General features: G+C 41.4%; 1 protein-coding gene across 13 annotated transcripts in view; it reads right to left on the bottom strand.

The window, feature by feature from the left end:
• ZNF804A (zinc finger protein 804A) overlaps window positions 1-14409 on the bottom strand; it is a 257653-nt gene that overhangs the window by 88351 nt on the left and 154893 nt on the right. For 7 of the 13 annotated variants that reach the window (XM_040704053.2, XM_040704052.2, XM_040704049.2 and 4 more), the window contains 2 exons: window positions 12162-12321; window positions 4177-6684 (listed from right to left, as the gene is read on the bottom strand). The gene's annotated coding sequence lies outside the window, so the exon portion shown is untranslated. Of the gene's footprint in view, window positions 1-127; window positions 11594-12161; window positions 12322-14409 lie in introns of those variants that run through there. The other 6 variants (XM_040704045.2, XM_040704044.2, XR_005861574.1 and 3 more) reach the window with 6 other exon arrangements.

Below are 14409 nucleotides of genomic sequence, written 5' to 3' on the forward strand. Positions count from 1 at the left end.
TATATAGTAGAATAATGTAATAGAGAGAAGTACATTTCATATTTAAGCTCACTAACCCAAACACATCTGACCCCACCCACATCTCCACCTCTGAGGAACGCGCTGCGTGAGCACAACAAGAGAGCACCTTCTTCCTGCTTATGGTACTTCAGCGAGGGAATGAAACACTTGCTTGAAGCGGCAGAGTACCGGAGACGCAAATAACGCTCCCACAGCGCTATAACGACATTAAGCCGCTGTTTGTGCGAGTCACGACCGCCCCGCGCCTCGGCCGCAGGCTGAGGGACAGCGCGGCCCAACCCGGGCGCGCCCTTCCCGCCCATCGCTCAGCAACGGCCGAACGCTGCTGAGGCGCGGCCGGGGCACGGGGAGAGCGCCGTGCAGCGCCCGGTGCAGCCGAGAGCTGCTGTCCGTTCTGATCAAGGGACGTGAGGTTTCAAGATCGCAAGACACTTTTGCATTCGTTTTTATTTTTTAATTTTTGGTATATTTGCAACTTCGCTTCCAGTCGATACAAATGCGTCACCCGGGAATTTGCAAATGGAGGGCGCAGAGCTGCAACCGGACGTTCAACTCGAGAATTTGCACTCGTCCCTTGATTTCTATGGGCCCAACCTTAGAAGAGACAAACACCCCTCACCGCACAGCCATCTGCATCACCGCTGTCTGGCAGCACGCACCTCTTCACGGCGGAGATGTATCGCAGCTGCGACACATCAGTGCAAACGCTGGAGTTCCCTGTGGCCCGTTAAAGGCTCCTTATCGCTGCGGAGGGGGCACCCATCAGAGCTGCGTGTACGTGCAAGAGCGGGCTTTGCCCGGGCAGGTTGCAGCCCGCTGGCAGTCGGCTCGTGCCTTTCAACACCTGTTCAGCACAGGTGTTCTGCCCCGTCTCATTTTGCTGCGGAGCGGCTCCCACCTGTTTCCAACCGCAGAAGAACATTTTGCAAGGAAAAAAAAAGAAAAACAACCAACTAAGACCAACCCTAACAGCATTTCTCTTCGTAGTTGATAGGCAGCTTTTACTCATTGCAGAGAATAGGCTCCAAAAGACATTTAGAAGCGCTCAGCCTAAGTCACCAGAGCAAGGCCGGCTGACAAACTCCACGTTAAACCAGACCGCAGCTTCAGAGAAGCCCATTAAGGCCAATTCGCAGCTAACTGTGCCATCAAGAAGCAAAAAACAAACAAACAAACAAAAAGCATCAAGGAGGAAAAGGCGCAGAGCAGCTCTGCATCCATCTGAAGGATGGCAAAGCACCAGTGTTGTAATAGGCGTGATCGGGGTCTCGGGATGTAACGTGTCAGGCTCCTCCCCATATGTTAGGTACGTGCCACGTGTACCATCCAGTGGGCGTACACGAAGGGTTAAAAGATATAAAAGTGCTTGTTAGAACTTAATAAACGCCATTTTGCCGCTCATCATATTGGTGTCACCTCGGTATTTGGCCAAGCCGCAGGCTCCCCTAAGCAACGAACATCACGGTTGCCTGCAAAAGGCAACACACCAGCAAAGCCTACTGCCCGACAGCCGACGGATTAGAGTCCTTAAGTTCCCAATTCAAACCCATTAACGCATTAAGTACAACAAAAGGCTCAATGGCGGTTCCTCCACCTGCGTGCCGTCAGCCCGCAGAGCCCTTCGTGCTCCACTCATCCTTCCAGCAGCACGACATGTTAAATGATCGCCTATTCCGGACCTCATCAACAGAAAAACATCTCTTTCCTCATAAGGCAGAAGACGACAAGCGTTCAGACACTCCCTCCAAAGCGCAACAAATGCTTATTGATGTGTGCTTTTCCTCCTCTTTGCCTGACTCACTCATTGATAAGCTTCTGGCCTTTATTCTTTTCCTCGGAGACGATAAATCAGAACGGATATGATTAAACGTTGGTTCCTTGTTAAGGCTTTCCAGTGCGCGGAAGAAAAGCACCACTAACAAACACCTTCGCAAACCCTATTCTTTCACTCTACGCGCACAATAATTAACTTTAAACGTTCGCATCTCGTCTGAAGTAACTGTTATTCATAGATGATAAGAACAGAGGAAGCCAGCCAAAACACGCCACTCACCGTTTTCTCACCTCGCCGTTCGCAGGTCCCGAACCTCCCGAAGTTCCACGACGACTGAGCAGCCGGAGCTGCCCCAGGCAGAACTGGAGCCCCGCAGGCAGGTGCGGCCGGCACACAGGTGCTGCTGCTGCTCAGGGTCATTAAGGCACGAGGGCACCTCCCACTGCTACCCCCTCCTGGGCTGCTGTTGGCCGTCGTTATCCTTTCGGCCTCACAAGCAGCCCACGTGTGCCTGGCACGGTTGTGATCGGGCCCCGAGGGAATTTCCAGCCCTACTGCTGCACTCGGGCTGAGGCTGCACGGTTCCCCATCTCAATGTTCCCTCATCACTTCTAACTCTTTGGATCACAATCCCCATACAACCTGCCCGGCCGTTCTCATTAATAGCACTCAAAATTCATTAAACCTGGAATTCATGAGGTCTGGAAACCAGTTGTAAAACCCATTCTCACCGCTACATCTCAGGAGACAGTTACTACTCAACTCAAGGGCAACATTTCAAAACATCCTACAGGTTTTACTGGGAACTGAATCAAGGACGCTGTAGTCTAACTGCTAGAACCCCTACTGCAACTAGCAAACACATTGGTCCCAGTCATTTTTAGGGAATTATTGATGTTTAAAATCAATATAGTTTGCTTTTAAGTAAGCGTCGCGGTGCTATTGCCCTCAGGAGGGTTTTGGCACATATCTTAACTTAAGGACAAGATGAAATATTTTCCTGAGTCAGTAATATATATTACAAGCTCTTCTAATTACAGTAATTTGTAAATATATCTTTTACGCTGTACCACATATCACCTGTGTTGAATTGCCAATAGCTCCCAGCACTTTTCCACTCTCGGTATGCTCTTATCCCATCAGCGCAGGCTGTGCTGCTGTTTTTATTCTCCAAACCAGCCTGACTTTATGATTCTGTTCATTTCACACCTGGCAACACAGAAAATGCAGAGGTAATAGAGGGGAAATCCTCCAGCAATCAGGAAAACGACCAGAACTGCAGCAGTGATGTGTGCTATTTTCTCAAGGAGCAATAAAAAGCATGTGAATTTTCAAGAGAGCTACAAGTCATTGTTTGCTACAGTGACAAGCCAGCATATGTTCATGTTGTCATTTAATAACATGGAAGACAGCACTCATCATAACCGTCACAGAGCAAAATATCAGAGAGGGAGGTGTTATCATACAAAGTAGCTCCGTGCAAAATGTGTAACTTGCGCCCTGGATGTTGAAGTTGGAAGCAGACTTTATACAGAAATACAAAAACAGAAAAGATCCTGTAAATACCTATGCACATAAAAGCACGTTCTCCTCTTCGAGCCATGAGAACAGCAGAGGAGATGAGGAACCAGAACTGAACTTCACTGAGCTGAGTTTCCGAAAGATGCCCAGGAGGAAGTGCCAGAACACACATCCCAAAGACATGGTGGGATGAGGTCAGGTGTGGATAAAATCCTGAGCCCTTTTCTTGTAGGAAGGAATAATTCCTAAGACTGAGGATATGGATTAAGAAGAGCATCACAGCATTTCAAATCCCATGAAATGTTCCACACATCTGTAACAAGTTGTCCAGAGATGTGGTGGATGCTCTGCCCATCTCAAGGAGACACTCAAGGCCAGGCTGGATGGGGCTCTGAGCACCTGATGGAGCTGTAGGTGTCCCTGTTCATTGCAGGGGAGTTGGACTAGGTGGCCTTTAAGGGTCACTTCCAACTCAAACCATACTATGGTTCTGTGAAAGACAAAGCAAAAGCAACCAGGATTTGGAAGCTCTGCTTCGAATCTATTTTGCACACTTCTGGCCCTATTTTACATTCATCTTCTAAACTTTTTTTCCCCAAATCAATTGCTCTGCCTGTCTCACCATTAAATTATGCTTCAGAAATCACCGCTGATTTCATATAGTTCACAGACAATGCTGCCATTTTACATATTCAAGCTAACTTTCCCATTATTTCATTTACTGCTCCAATAACCATTGGGACTGCAGTGGAACGGGAGCACGTCCAGCAGAGTGTAGGTTGAGGAATTGATTCCCTGTTTGTACGGAAAGCTTCTGTGTGAAGTAATATATAAAAATGAAGTCAAATAGAGATTAGTTATTCAATACGACATAAATAATTAAGAAGCATTTAATAAAACTAAACTTTAAGCTAACTGTATTTCCATAAATATTTGATACACGTTCATTAAGTTTAGAAAATATATTGTTTACATTTGACAACGTGAAATAAATCCTTTCCCAAAATCTCCAAATTGGTCACACAGCAGAGACGCACATCATACGAAACCTCTGGGAGAAAATCTCATTATTTTAGCGGCGACTTGTAAATAACCATTATCCTGTTGTTTCCAGTAAAGCCTCGTTTCAGAAACACCCTCACAAAAAGACAGAGGAAAAAGAAAGGAAAAATTCAATACCGGGAAATATATAGTGTAATAAACGTATGCCATGTTTTGCAGGGAGGGGCAAGCCTGGAGGGGCCCTGGGGAGAAGGGGAAACAAATGTCATCTTTCTTTTTATATAATTGTATACCCATGTGCTTTATATAATCAAAATGAATACTTCAATTTGCTGCACATTTAGCTGGAGGAAAAGAAGGCATATGGAAGAAAAGCCCCAGGGGCAAATGATCTCACTCACCTGGAAAACAATGTGTGCGTTAATGGAGTAATTTGTTAATTAAAGATTCTAAGATGCCCACCAAAGCCATTTATTTTTGAATTACCACTTCCTAGAGTCGAACAAGATCCCGGGTAAAATGTAATTAGAAACTCTATTTTTCCTCTGTCTCAGTTGTTTCTGAGCACAATCAATTTGACAAGGATCCCCAGAGTTACCTCGGCAGCAGATGGTCCGCATGCTCACCCAATGAGCGCCGCGCACCGAGAACAAAAAAGATAAAACAATTTCACGCCTGTCGCTAGAGCTCTGAGATGCAGTGCTGGATTGAATTATCCTCAGACTAAGCTCCTTATTTGCAGTGGAACACAAAACAGGGACAACTGCCGAAGACAAATAAGTACTCGTCTGTAAGACTCCAAACACAGGGCAACTCCTATTTTTTTTAGGTACACTGAAAATACAGCCAGTGCCTTTTCAGCTCTCAATAGCAAAGATGAGAACGTGGCTGTTAGGATTTATCTAGAGGTACGTTCATTCCACTGACACCTTGGGATGCTTTCCATTACAACCATGTGGCAGCCCATTAGGGAACTTACAGCTGCTTTTTGAGGGTTTTTTTTTTAGAAAGTAACAACAATTTTCTATGCCCCATGTTAATAACTCAAACAACTGTTTTGTTCATTTTAGAAGGAAATGACTCAGATGGCTACATTTAGAACTGTAGAGTTGTTAAGGTCAGAAAAGACCATTAAGATCATCTAGTCCAACCATCCACCATCACCACCATACCATCAACCATGTCCTTCAGTGCCACATCTACCCTCTTCTTGACTAGCTTGCATACAGCAGTGTAAAATGACTAGATAAATAACCATCAGGCATGTGTTCATCAGGAAAGGTCCTAATTTCCACGTCTTTCAAGGGTGCTCTATAGGTTGCTATGACAGGGCAATGGAGGAATTGGGATGTATGAAGCACTGCTTGACTCCAACTCCTGTTGCTGCTGTTGGCTGTGCCCCAGGTTTGAGTCCTGTGTGGTACTTGGTTTTCTGTTGCCCCTGAGGCAGGAACCCAAAGGATGAAATAAATTAATCTTGCAGTGATATGAAACTGGGGGTTATTCCGTAAGTCTACTCCCAGGAGCAAAATGTAGTAGGAAGTTGGGACAAACCTTGTCATTGGACAGTGGGAAACTACATGCAGCATGGTATGGTTGTGCTTACTCTTACTGGAGGAATTTGGCTCAAACTGTTGGCAGATTACAAGTAATTGGAGCAGAGCTTTGTTTTGGCAGGTTGCTAAGAGACACGCTGAGTGCTATAGTTGGCTCTCCAGGAAAACTACAAAACCCCTAAAAGATCTCATATTATGTATTAAAATTAAGTTTAGGGAATTCTTAAACAAATGCATCATGGAAGAGCTGTCCTTTATTAAAATTTTTGAATCAGATGCATTTTATGCATCAGTCAGAGAAGGAACTGTGAACTCAGATACACCTAAACCTGAATCCACCGAAAAACTGTTTGTTGTGGTAAGAAGTTAATTCCTGTTCTGCTTCAGACTGGGGCTGAATGGAAGTTCCTCACCTGTTAAGTTTGCACTGACATGAAAAAGCAGCCCAAAGCAATTCAGAAGTCCCACTTCTAGAGAACACCTCAAGTTCTGTGCTCACTGTTGCTCATCAGGAAAAAAAAAGAAAAGGTTTTTATTCTTAACTAATTCACTTAAAAACAAATTTTAAAAAGGCTCTCCCTGTCCTAATTTTATGAACATTTCATATGCTCCTAATTATATTAATTTCTATTAGCCTACAGGCCATACCTTGTTTTCATAACAATTTCTCTCTCCCGTACTACGTGTTCCCACATTTGTCTTACCTTTTTGTTGCTTTGTTTTCAGTGTCTTTGTGCACCAGCACTGTATTCTGTGTATTCTGCTGAGCACACGGGGAGCCTTTTCCAACCTGGGCAATTTTTCCTAAGTCTGCCCTGACCAGAGAAAATACATTTAGTGAAACATCCAAATAACATAACAGAGGCTAATTAAATTAACTTTTGCCCATTATTTTGTGAGCCACCAGCATCCCACAGCCAGTCATGGGTTAACTAATAATAGGTAGATCATTTACTGCATATGTTGTTCCCTGGCTTCAAAATGCTACTAATGTGAATTTCTTTCTTCTCATCACTGATAAATAATATTAAATTTGCTCAGAGGATCCAGAAGCAAAATAGTAGCATATTAATTGTCTTGAGCTACGTAAGTAATATTCACCACAAAAAACTGCTTTACATAGTAAGACTACATATATTAACTAACACATACAAGAAAATTCAAAGAGAAATTATATAAGGAGTGCTTTTACCAGTTATTCTTATATAGCCATTCATTCCAAATTGCAGCTAATTCTATTGGCTGTAATTGCTTTCTGTTCTTTTTCTCTTTTCACTACTGGTTTTGGAGCCATATTTGTTCTAATAAGTATCAGAAATACGGTCAGATCCATCACTCTTATTTGGCCACTACACTTTCTATGTAGGTCAAAGTTTGATCTATGGAGTCTAGAGACATCAGTTGAGAACAGTCAGTATAATAGCTTTCCCATCCTGTTCCTCTTAAATCTCTGTCTAGTACAATGCATATAATGTTGAAATATATTTTGCCCCTATCTGGTGTTATCAGATAGTGATGGGGGTAGTGATGAATTGAGAATGCAAATTTACTGCTTTTGTTGCTCAGCAAAGACCTTGTGGAAGTCCTTGCATTTCAGGTTTCGTTGGGGGAATAAAGTCACCATCTGCTGTATTATTTCCTCCCTAAAATTGCCAGCTCATGCCAATGTAAATTAATTTCTTATTAGCTTGCATTACCATCAGTATCTTCCTCTGCTGCATTCTGGGCTCTTTCCCTTTCACAAAGCAGTCATGAATTTGCAGTAATGTGGAATTGATCAAAACTATGATGCTATGGGAAGGGTTATTAGAAAATAAAAGATATTCTGTCACATCACCAGGTGAGGAGCAAAGAGGAAACTGCTGCAGAAAACAAATGGCAGATAGAGTTAATGGATTTTCTTACAAGCTGCACGTTTTCTTGACAAGGAACTGCGGAGACCATTGCTGTAAAGACCTACAAAGGATTCAGAATACTGCTGGGTCAGCAATTTTTGCCTTCGGTTTGTGTTGCAGAGCAGTATTTGCAAGCTCAGGCAAAAGTCTAATTGCAGTATTACAGTACAGTGACAAACCTGAATAAAATTGCCTCTTTGAGAAAACTGAGGTATGTGCAAACTGAAATTAAAAAAAAAAAAAAAGAACACATTACTTGTCTAAGACGCATTCGTTCATTCCTTCTCCTAAGTGGTTTATCAATGGGAGATGCACCTGCACGAAATAACTTCTATTTCTACACAGGAATATATTTAAAGGAAAATCTGAATGAAAACAACAGAGCAGGCTAAGGGAGTTTATGAGTAGAGATACTTAGGCATATATCTTAAGGCTGTAAACATGCTATGTTCTTACTGCTGCTGACAGCGTGGTCTGTAAATGATGGCTGGCAAATACGGCAGATAATCTCATGGGACCAGAAGAATGACTTGAAGCTCTAGATGCTGAAGCAGAATCCAGAACAGCCCTGCCACTGTAACTGAACAGTACCTTAAATGACAAGGTCTGCTCCAAAAGTAATGCCTCCTGTTTTATTCTGCTGTCCCGTGACTTCAGAGGCGGATGTTGGTGGTAAAGGTTGAACCTTCCCACCGATATCCCATCATAATTTGCTGCTCTGTGACAGATGGCAGCAGAGGGGAAGTCTGACAAAATAGCATCCAACATGGAAGTACACATGAAGCAGAAGTGTGTCATGGAATTCCTCCATATGGAAAAAATGGCACCCACTGACGTTCATCGACACTTGTTGAATGCTTACAGAGACCACACAGCGGATGGATGCAAGCACAGTGAGGGTTGGGTGGTGTATTTCAGCAGTGGCAACAGAAACATGAAAGACAAGACACATTCCAGACAGCCATGCGCATCTGTCACACCACAAAATAAAGAGCATCCTGATCAGCTCATCAGAGAGAATCGGCTGATTATGATCAGAGAATTGTGCACAGAGGTGAATATCAGCCTCAATGAATTAGAAACAACAGTGGCAACATTGAAAAATCATGACGTTTGCACTAGTTGGGTCCCACAAGTGGTCACATAGGAACAGAAATAACACTGTATGCATGTTTGTCAGGACCAAGCGAACCAATACGAGGCTGAAGGTGACAGTTCCATGGACCACATCACTACTAGTGATGAGACGTGGTGTCACCACCAAGAGCTAGAGTAAAAACAGCAGTCAATGGAGAGGCAACATGTGAGTTCCTCACTGAAGACAAAGTTCAAGATGCAGCCCTCAGCAGGTAGAAGTGATGTGCACTGTTTTTTTGGATAGGAAAGGCATGGTCCTTCTGGATTTACTGGAACCCAGCAAGCCATCATCTCTTACCGCTACACTGCAACAGTGACTGAGCTGAAGGCTTGCACTTCCAGAGTTTCCTATTTCTCTATCAAAGAGTGTTGTACTCTTTGTTTTAGTTTCCAGGGAAATAAATAGGAGGTGTTACTTTCAGAGTGACCTACCTACTTTGAATTTGAAGATTTGAGGTTTTGAAGATATTTAACGCACTCTGTATAAATAGAAAACAACACCAAAAGTATTGATAAAAGTAGTAATTCCCTTACTATCTACAAATGAAAACATTTCACTTCCTGTAGTGAATGAGTATACAGGATGATTATGATTTGTTCAAAATAAATCAGCCATTGATGAAATCTATTCAGATTGGACAATGTCAGTTGTCAGACCAGAATATAACCTTTATTATAAGGAAAGCATAAATAAAAAAAGTGTCCTGCCTCAACAGTGCACCCTAGAAAGACTGGATCAAGCTACTGATCACTACAGAGAGAAGGAAGATTCCCTTTTACAGATCAGAAGAGTAAATGTCATTTGCTAAGGCCAACATGCTCAGTGGCTGAAGTGTCCCTCTGTTGCAGAGCTCTGCAGTTATGTCAGCGAGCATAGCAAAATCTGAAAGAATTTATTACACTGAACTCATTCAATTTTCAGGCTCTAAAAGAAAAAATAGCACTGATCACTGAAGAGAGACTAAAATGTAGTGGCATTGCAGCACTGTGACCTGATAAAGATCTTGTTGCCATTTCTAGTGATGAGTCACCTGCACAGCTACCATGTTCACTAAGCCTCTGGAGAGAAGCTTGTAGGGTTGTGCACTTGGTCTGGACTTGTCCTGGCCTTCCAGGTCTTTATTTTGCTCTAACAGCATATATATATTTTAAACGTACAGCATAGCTACAATTTTGTACAGACAGAAGCAACAAGCTGCTGTTCTGTGTAGAATGAAATAGCGATGCTTCTAATGTAATGACACAGCATGGAGAAACACAGGCCTGGTGTAATGGCTAAAGCCTCGAATGGGGACATGGAATACAGACACAGAACAATGGGCAGTCAGATGGAGGTCTTGGAGCACACCAGAAACATTTTTAGGGCTAAAAAAAATGTATCTAGTTGCTCCACGTACAGCAGCTTTGGAGATCACATGGACTTAAGGACCAGTGAAGAAGAAGTAAGGTGTAAAACATGTTAGTAGATACCCAAAAAAGACCCAAAGTAATCCCCAGGATGAGGAGAAAGGAAGCATCAGCACCAACTTTATATTGCTCCTAGTGAAGGGGGTGGCAGCAAGGAACACATGTATAATTAATTGAACTGTATTGTTATTACTGAGCCTTAATGTAATGATGCTCTTGTCCTTACCTTTTTTTTTTTCCATCCTGTAATTGTTAAACCTGAACTAACAGTAACAATAATTATACGACTAAGATTTCGATTATCATCACCATAAATTCTTAGTTTTACACATTATGTGCATGTCTTCTTTTTCCCATAACAGAGTTTTGAGTGTTAGCAAGTACCTTTTAAAACATATTACAAGAAGTTCTGACTCTATACGGAGGTATCTTCACCAAATTCATACTGTTCAGGGTTCAGTCAAAGAGGGTTCAGTCCAGGGTTGTCACCCTCTTTGAATCATCACTGTCTTTAATGGGAGTGCCATGCTCACGCTGAACTACTGCTGCTTTTTAGGGTGGCAACTAGCACAGAGGTAATCTGGATCATTGATTTTCCATGAATGAATTACAAGCTCCTGATCAATATCTTCCATTTCATCAAGTATATGAAATCTTGAGTGCACACAGATATGTTATAAATACCCAAGGAGCCACGAGTTTATTCCTGTTATCTCAAAGTGAACAGGACCAAGACTTCAAAAAAATCTCTCCTGTAAACTACATCAATGCCAGACTCAGTAAGTTAGGAAGAGCCTCTCAGGGAACATCAGTGAGCCTGAGGGTGGGGGTAACACCTATGGGTGGCTTTGAATCATCAGAGGGGGATGTCTTTGAAATGAGAATATTATTACAGATTTTTCAAATATACTCACTGTATGAAAGTCAGAGCCAGATTCTTCCAGTACTTGTAAAGTAGCCCTCTCTTTGACATATGTTTTTGATTTCCTCCTTGTACCTCACGTCTTCTGTCATGAAAGTTGCCATTATGTGTAGTCACCTGTCATTCTTCTGCTTCACAATTTCACAAACGATTATTGTGCCCGTGATATAAGGTGAAAGAAAATTCAAATAGAATTGCATAAAGCCTTTCTTCATTTGTAAAAGAATCTGGGATTTCAATGCCACTCACAAAACCTGGATCTGAATTGCTGAGTTTGTTTTGACAGATCCCAGTGGAGGTGACGACTTACCTCTGCCTCCAAGCTCATCAGACTCACCAGAGACCCCTGAAAAATACCACTCCTGTTAAGGGCTGACTTTTAGCCATGTACCCCTGCTGAAATCAGTAGGATCCGTATTCTACTCAAGCTAGTGAGTTGGCCATAGCTCCACCTGATACTTGAAAGCCTCTAATGATTAATGGTCCACGCTATCTCTGAATAACCTCTACCACCACTGTCTGAATTAAATTATATATATTTTATGCGTGCATATTTATATGCGTGAGGAACTTCGAGTGCTTTTTCTTCCCACAGAAGTTGTCATCGACATTCTATCAAAATGTCCAGACTTTGTCCCCAACACTTCTGGGCAACTGAAAAAATTAATCATTTTAAAACATAAGAGTGGGGTTTTTTTTAATAAAATGTTTTTGAAAATCGTGTTGTCTTCCCCCTCTGAAATCCAACCAAGGCTTTCATTTTTATCAGTTGGAACTGTTGGGAATTTTTTCCATCACAGCAAAGATAATGGCAACATAGTAAAGTCTGGCTTTCCTCGCGTGTTTTGAGATGTTTCTGTTGAAGAATACTCACTGATTCATTAATATAAATACTTAATTATAAGAAATATACATGAAATACTTACCAAATATAATAATGCATTTGAAACATACGTATTCCATTATGTTCATGTAAATATATATTCCAAAATCCAGGAGAATTATTTTATCCATGACAAATTTAAGCAGTTGAAGGCTGTAACAGCTGCAGTACATCACAATTCACCTCACAGTGTATTTTATGACCTAGTTTTTAAAACGTTAAAAAGGAAAAAATCTTAATAGCAATTTACTCTATTCAAATATTGTGAATAAGATGGGACATAAGCATAGCTGCATGAAATCAGTCATTCTGCTTTACTTGTTATTTTTCTTAGTTTGAAAATGAATTATTACTCTACTTTGAATATTATTATACTAGAAAATGAGTCAGGCATATACAAGGGATGCTCCAGAAGTACGGCCTCCCATTTTATTCTGTTGGCCCACAACGTCAGACGTGGATGTTGGTGAAATGGCAGTAGGGGTTGAAGCTTCCCACCAATATCCTGCTGCATTTTGTTGCCATGCAACAGGTGGCTATAATTTACCTAACAGTCTTGATAGATACACAAAATATATTCCACCTACTACAGATACTTCTCGATTTATTTGTACAGAGCTGCACCAAAATACAAAAGCAGCTATACAAGGTTCATGCGATGATTTATGAAGGTAAGCATTACTTATAGAGAATTATTACAGTGTAACCTGAAGTAGCTATGAGGAAACCCCATAAATGTTTCAGAAAAAGTTCTTTGCTCATTCAAAAAGCACACTTACTTGAATTCACTAGGTAAAGAGCTCTGCTGGACTTTGACCATGTGCATGTCTTTGGCACAGACTGAATACAATTTCTGGGCATTATTTCAACCAGGATATTTTCATCTTTATTTCACTGCTTATTGTCTCTGCACTATGGAATTCACAACAAGAAGCTAAACTTCAGTTGTTCAAGTGAAGTCCTGCCTACATCTTTTGTAATGAGATCAGATTTTGCCTTATAAGCTGTCAAGATCAACTGTTATTTTCCCAATGCTTTCTCCATTGCAACACCAGAATGCACACATGGAAGGACTGCACACTATTGTAGATGGAAATGTCAATCAGGGGTAAAAAGAGATAACAAACCAAACCAACCAACTAACCAAAACCAAGGCATGAAAAGCAAGTTACTGTAGAGTATATGACTCATTAGTAGACGAGTCTAAAGTCTAAGTCTGAATTGAGGCAAGCATCATCAGGAATCTTCAAAACAAAATGCAGCTAAGAGACAATGAGAGAAATGAGAATACCCACTAGTTTCATAGATTCAATGCTGTATGATGGCAGTGCACCCAAGGGAAAGTGGTCACCTACCTGGCTGCTGCTATTAAGATCCCTTCATTGGTTAGAGACCCTGCACTTGAAATGTGTTTGTAGATACAGCATCAATTCTGGAGCTTGCATTTTAAACCACAGACGTCTGAATAACAGGCAATGTGAATAACTAACAGGGTTAGGATCTACCCTCCGGTAAGGAATGCTTACAGCTATCAGGTTCTCTGTGTAATTGAAAGCCATTGATTAGAACGGTCAAAATGAAACTGTTTGCTTAGACTATAATCTCTTTACAGATCAGAATTAAATTCATAACAGCTGCAACTAAGATCATGCTCCTAAGACTCCAAAAAAGAATTAAGGTGGCTGGAAGGGAAAACATTAATCATGACAGAGTAAACCTGATGAGAATGAGATAGGCACAAAAGGCCTATCTATTGTTCAGGTCTCTTCAGCTAAGGAACACGCACAGGGTGGCAAGAAGTTACACATTCACACATGGCCATAAAAGTCTTGTCTTTTGATGGTGTGCATATTAAGTTTCTTAACTTTTTTGGATAAAGCTTATTTCCAAGTATCAGGCTTGTAAATATCCTATGTGAAAATAGTTCATTGTTGACATCAAAATATGTCATTCAAATGTACTACTTTCTGTTTAGAAGCTCACTGCATGTATCAGACCTATGATAACTGCATGGGCTTCTGAGGTCATTCAAACAGCCACAAGCCTGCCTATAAATAAATCAATTTTTGCTTAAAAAAAAAAAAAAAAAAAAGGATGATTGTGTTTTTAAGAATAATGGCTGATCACATGATACTGCTTTTACTGCAGCACTTTGGGTTATTTTACTTTGTAAGAGCTATATATTTTGTGGTAAAACATAAACCATGTCATTGGTCAACAATTTCCTGCGCTTTATAACTTTATGCTAGGTATTTCAGCTGCCTCTCACTGATAAATTCAGGTTTGCTTTA

This window comes from Gallus gallus, chromosome 7 (genome assembly GCF_016699485.2).
Source record: "Gallus gallus isolate bGalGal1 chromosome 7, bGalGal1.mat.broiler.GRCg7b, whole genome shotgun sequence".
In the NCBI taxonomy this organism is placed as follows: Eukaryota; Metazoa; Chordata; class Aves; order Galliformes; family Phasianidae; genus Gallus; species Gallus gallus.